Source organism: Brachypodium distachyon, chromosome 1 (assembly GCF_000005505.3).
Source record: "Brachypodium distachyon strain Bd21 chromosome 1, Brachypodium_distachyon_v3.0, whole genome shotgun sequence".
Classification (NCBI taxonomy): domain Eukaryota; kingdom Viridiplantae; phylum Streptophyta; class Magnoliopsida; order Poales; family Poaceae; genus Brachypodium; species Brachypodium distachyon.
In genome coordinates, this window is record NC_016131.3 from 10,121,613 (window position 1) to 10,128,134 (window position 6,522).

Here is a 6,522-nt window from a genome sequence, read left to right on the forward strand (position 1 = left end):
TAAAGGCTGGAACACACCATTTATTTTCTTAGAAAAATATTATACTCCAGTGGTTATACAAGTTTCAACTATTATGATTGGGAGTATTGAGATTGGTTTTGTACCAATCTAGGTGGGGGTAACATAAAGTATATTTTCAGCATTTAATCCCTATTTTCAAACTATTTAACTTTTTTACCAAATTAGTGAGGAGACTTGATTAACCTCATTAATAATTCGATAAAATGAGAATATGTTGATAATATATTATGTTACTGTTTTTGAATATTATTTATATTTTTATTGCATTTAATTTTTTTTTCTTTAAGCCTGTACCTATTAAATATTGTTGTTTTTGAGTTTTTGGAAAAGTCTCTCGAAAAAAATTGAAAAAAAATCACAGGTCATTTTTTAGCGAAAAGAAGGGCTACTGCAAAAGGCAGGACCTGGGGACCCACCAGGGGCTAGGGGAGCACCATTAGCACGACCAGCCAGGGGGTGAGGGGGGACGTGGCGACGTGCCACCCTTGCCCTTGGGGCTCACGGGCACTTTTGGGCTGCCTTCTTCCTTCTCCAAAACGTACCCGACCAGCAAGGTACTCATAATGGACAAGGGGAAGAGCATGCTTAAGTCTTTCATGATGAACACTAGGAGCAAAGGGAAGAAGACCCATGTCTCCTACAAGGAGAATCAAGATTGGGAGACCAAATGGAGTACAAGAATGAAGACTTTGCGGTGTATTTCACGAACTGGCAAGATCCCGCAATGTTGACATTCTTGTGTGCTGAGGACGATTTCTTCACCTATTGCAACTGTGTTGGTTTGGCGGTATTCGCGAGTATGGAGTCTCAAACTTATGAGTCGCTTCAGTAAGGAGTTCCTTTCCTCATTCTCTGATGCTTTACATGCTAATTGTCTTTTGTTACATTTAAGATGCTTGGTATTCGTATATGCATGCGCTTAGAAAGATAGGCTCTCATGTTACCTTTTGATGGTAAAGTTGAACCCCTTAGGAAGAAAACTGAAACTGAACTTGAAGATTTTTTGGGTAGGATTGTTATTGATGAGCGTACTAGCATTAGGAGTGGTAAACTTAATTGTATCCAACACCTAGCGGTTGTTAATTTGATACTTTCCTAGCTAGAGGATTTCTTGTCAGGGATTAATTTATCTGCTTGTGTGGGACCTACTACCTCCATTCTGGCTTAAGGGGCCCGCCCGTATCCTTAGGTTGAAAATTTAAGTAATGTAACATGAGTCTTATATCACAAAAATTATACCAAGTTTCTAATGGTGGAGGGAGTATCATATACTTAGTTCATTGTGCTGTGCAGAACAGAACATGTGAGTACAACGCCATGCTTGCTAGTCATATTTCTCTTGTATTTTCCCATAATACTGCTACACTTTTCACTGTGGTGGCATTGCCTCCTTGTTGAGTATCTTTGGCAGGGTGTGTGTGTCGATTGTTCTTAGAGACAGATACCATCATGGAAAATGATCGATGAAGAGAGAGAGAGGCCGGGCGGCCCTGGAAGCTTGTCACGCAAGATACACGATTTACCCAGGTTCGGCTACCTCTACTTTTGGAGGTAGTCCTATGTCTTGGAAATATCAATATGATGGATAGGATACAAGATGTGTCTTCTGCCCATCGAAGTCACCTAGCCTGGCTTTATATAGTCGAACAGCTAGGGTTTTGGGTAACCCGTGCATGGACTCTACCTTTCTAAACTACCCATGATTCTTTCTTTACAATATATGCATGTGGCATCCTTCATTCCTTCATATACAAGATTACGATTTTCTATAACTTAAACTAGGATTCCTTCTCTTGTAGATAGTTTCCTTATCCGAGTGGCGGGGTGACCGACTTGTTACGCTAAGTCGGCCTTCTCATCCGGTCGGCTCTCGGCTATCCGGCTAGGATATCCTCGTTAGTGTGCTTCTTCGATCTTGCCAAGGGGACTTTGAGGCCCGACAGGGCACTCCTCTTGGAGTTGGATATGTTAGCGTGCATCGCTCCCAACTTGGACTTGTACAAGTTCAAGGTGTCAAGGGAGGAGCATGCCACTACACCGCTGCCCAATAAGTTGACGATGATGAGAGCGGTGGTGTTCCCTCCAAATTGGGAGCAACAGCATGACGAGACAGGGCCATCTCAGGAATGGCCAGGATGGTAGACCCCAATCTCTGGGAGAGTACGTGTATCTTACTTTCGGCTGCGTTCTTTTCGGCTTCTAGGATTGGCTTCTCCAAAAAGCTGCGCTCACTCAGCTTCCTAGAGAAGTTGTTCCCCAAAAATTTGGTTAGGCTTCTAAACTAGCTTAGACTAATCTAATTTGGAAGCCTGACTAATTTTGAGGACAGCTTCTAGTGGAAGCTAGAGGGGAGGGCTAGGAGCTTCCTAGAGACGGCCCAAAAGAACTGGCCCTTCATGTCTTTTATTTATTAGTAGCTTTGCAAGTTTAGTTTAGTTTCTTTGAAGTTATGCTTATGCTCATTAAAAGAAAATTCAAAAATATTTGCACTTCTTCTCTACTTGTTAGTTGGTTTTAATTGTTATGCTTGGTGTATTAAATGAAAATGCCAAAAACATGTTCTTAATTATCAGTTCTACCATTATGCTTGCTTTATATAAATGAAAACAACAAAAATATTTTGCTTTGTTAGTCAGTATTTGTGAGTTTCTAAACCCAAAAAGATTTGCCTTTCCTTTTGCCTTTCTTAGTTTGCTTTTGCTTTATGTTTCTTTAAGTTATGCAAACAATAAAAATATGCATTACATGACTCCATTCAAGTCCTATTGCTACGCACTTAATGTTTATCTATATGAATGAAATGAATAATCTTGATGCTGAGAGGAAGAGCAACGATGATGAAGATGACAAGCAGCTAGATAAGAACCTTGGTATGTTACTTTCCTCTCCTTATGCATAAGAATTAATGTTAGCTAGTACTTGTGGACATCTTATCCTTGATGATGGAGAGTATCATCCTGAAATTAGAATTTGTCACGCTGAGAACATTAGTGATTCACATAGAAGATTCGCATCCCATTTTACTTGTTTGGCAGGGTGACACCTACATCATTCAAATTTATATTTTCAAATGGTGCCTTTAAAGAACTGTGGTTAATGAGCAGGTCGTTCCTTCTATTTGAATATTGAGTCACAATTCATACTAATACATAACTGTTATTGTTTTCGTTCTAGTACCAACAAATGTGGAGTACAATATCCTTGAGGCAATTGCCATATCCTATACCGTATCCGGTCGGATAGTTAATTCTCTTCCTGTATCCATATCATTGGATTCGGAAACGGTTTCGATCGGTATTTATATCTGTTGTTGTTCTAGAAAACAACAGGAGTATGGGGTGTCAATGCTCGATGGCACAAGTGCGTGAATAGTATGTAGGGTGTGTACGCCGGCCTTATAGCGAAGGTCGCCGTACACTTGGACAAGTTGACACGTCGATATTTTTTGAATAGGTTCGGTCGACCCTGCGGGTACGACTTAGTCCTATGTTAGGAGAGGCTTCGAGGGGGTCGTTAGCCGGGTGTTTGGGCCGAACTCGTCTTCCCAAATCACCTATGACGAGAGATCTCTAGGGCCGCCTCAGACTTGGGCCGAACTTGTCTTCCCAAGTAGCGAGGTTGGGATACCCTCGAGACTCTAACCCGATCCCTCTACTTCGAATCGAGGTCGTGCTAGACGGCCCGGAAACTCGAAACTAGGCTTCCAAAGTCGCATCCCTGAGATCGAGTCGAGACTAGACTCGACCCAAGCACTCGAGAGCGGGCTCCTTAGGTTGCTCTAGCCCTCTCCCCTTAGATCTTATTCCAATGGAGAGTGAATGATACATGCCCCCATGGGGGGGCATTTATAGCCTAGGGGTCCTTGACAAAAGACCATGGCTACCCTTGAGGGAGAGGAAAATGAGGGTAAGGTGGTAAATTCATCTCTAGAGCTTTCTTGGCCCCTACTCTAGCTCCTTTGACCATGGCATGGGAGGCTTGACCCTTTGACTCCTTTGACCGACGCTTAGTTGGCATGGCTATGCCTTGTTGGCGATTTGACCGGCCTTTGGAATTCGTTAACTTGGTCGTCGCTACGTAGGATTGCGGCCCGGCCCATGTAAGGATTTTATTATATTACAACAGTAGCCCCCTTGAGCCGGAGGCATTGGAAATGCCTTCGGGTCAACTTCAACGTCGACGGCGCGCTGAGATTCTTCTTCCAATACCCGGATCATAACTCTCCTTGGGACGAGCCACCGGCTAGGTAGGTTTTACGAGAAAACCGGGCCTAGGTGGGCTACCTTGTGAGATACTTGTATTTCCGGAAGTTTTCCCAGCAGATTTGAGGCATTCGGGGCGTTGCGTTGGGGCGTGCCACCGGCTAGGTAAACTTCTTCGAGGAAGAAGATAGACCTAGGTGGGCTTTGCTACACAAAACTTGCGGTTTTGTGAGCTTAGGCGCATCCCAAGGCTCCTCGGAATTTTCATTTATAAGGTCCTCCATGCAAAAGTCAAGGTTGCAGGGTCTTGGCATTTAATTCCCGGGCCACGGAGGGCTCGTTCATAATTTTCCAAGTTTCAGGGGGCTTCCCTGCAAAAAGGCTGAGCCTTGGGCTCTATTTCTCATTTTGGTTGGTTCTGCAGGCCGAGCCGGCCTCGTGGGCCTCTCGGGCGTGCGGGTAGATCCCGACCAGGCCCAAGAGGCCTCTCCTCCTTTTTCCTTCCTTCTCTTCTTTTTTTTTATCAGCGCGATGTTGGGCCGTGGATTGGGTTTTTAAGTTGGTGGATCAAACGGTCCCAGGCGTCCCGAAGACCTAGATCCGACGGCGCTGGCTCGTCTTCTTCCTTCGTACGGGAGGGGAGAAAGGGGCTTGTCCTCCCTTCCTCTTCGGTTGACGACGCCGTCACCGGGGTGATGCCGGCGGTCACGCGGTGCGGCCAGAACGGCTCTGGCGCAGGTCCCTTGGCCGGGACCTCCTCCTTTTCGCCTTTTCCTCCTCTCTTTTTCCCTTTTGCTCTGTGCGCCCTGACCAGTGGTCGGCTTGACCCTTGTCTTCTTGCTATGACCAAGCCGACCGGCGGGACGTTGGGTCCGGATGTCGAGACGAGCTTTGGCCTATAAAAACGGGGACAAGGAGCACAAGAGGGGCATAGATGAGCTTCGGTTTTCCTCCCCTCCGGTGCCGCAGACGAGCTTCGGCGGCACCCGAGGATGGAGACGAGACCGTTGGCTCGTAGGGGCTCCTTGAGGGCGTTTAGCCAGTCCGCTTCGTTGCCGAAGGTGTTGAGGGTGGTCGTATCTTCGTGGGGTACGAGATTTCGGCGAGCTTCGGGCTTCGAACGGTGTTGTCGTTGCTTGCAGTTCGAGCCAAGGAGAGGCGGCGCCCGGGAGCTCCATTGCCCGTGTCGAGGTGAGTAGCGGTCGACGTTCTTCTCGTGCCATCGTTTGGCAAGCGTGCGAGGCGGCGCGGGCGCGGCCCTGGTGCGGGTGGTGTTGGCGGGTGACGGTCACGGCACGCTGGGCGTGGTATGGGCACGGTGCGCGCGGCGACCGCGGGTGACGGGCGCGGTGCGTCGGGAGCGGCATGGCGAGGCCATGACGCGCGCAGCGACGGCGAAGCAGCCGTGTAGGCGACGGGCGTGGTGCGCCGGGAGTGACATGGGGAGGCCATGACGCGCGCGGCGACGGCGAAGCTGCCACGTAGATGACAGCGACGGCCTGGGGGCCTTTTGTCGCACCAGTGACACCCAGGGTACCACCGCTGCGTGACGCGTTGGCCACCACGCTTGCCCCTGGAAGGATCGCACCCCGGTCAGCTCCGCACAAGCTGCCCGGCAAGTCGCTAGCCTGGTAGGGCTAGCCGGGCTGCGGGGGTTGCCTAGAAGGGCAGCAGGAGAAATCCCACCTGGGCACCTCCCAAGAAGTTTGCTTGCCGGGGAGGGTGTTCCCGGGCGCAAGTGTCCGTTACAAGAGCAAGAGCGAGCGGAGGCAACAGCGGCACCACATGGCCGCTCGGCGGGCGCGCTGCGCGCAGGATTCGTCAGGACGAGGAGTGAAGCACACGCCAGCATTGAATGCTCCGACCAAAAGGGGATTCCCCGTCCTTTCAGCCTACAGTGACCCACCTGGGGTAAATTTCAGGCACCTAGACCCCTAGCTGCAGGGCTGCCTAATCTGCATGCAAGCCAGCGCATCAAGGAGGAGCTACCCTAGCTCTCTGCTCGCCATTTGTCACCCATGTACCGTGGCACCTGTGGCATCCCTTTCGGTATAAAAGGAGGACTCTCGCCAACGGTCAAAGGGTTCGGTTCCTTCAGATTCACGCTAGCACAGGCCGAATATAGCAAGTAGCACGTAGCCAGAAAAGAGAGAGCAGCCGGGGACTCCCCCCCGGCAACCGGTAAACCCAAGTTCACTGGCTAATAATAAACTCAGAAGCAGGACGTAGGGTTTTACACCTCAGGGTGGCCCGAACCTGGGTGAACGATCCCGCGTTCATTGCGCTCTTACGCTTTGCA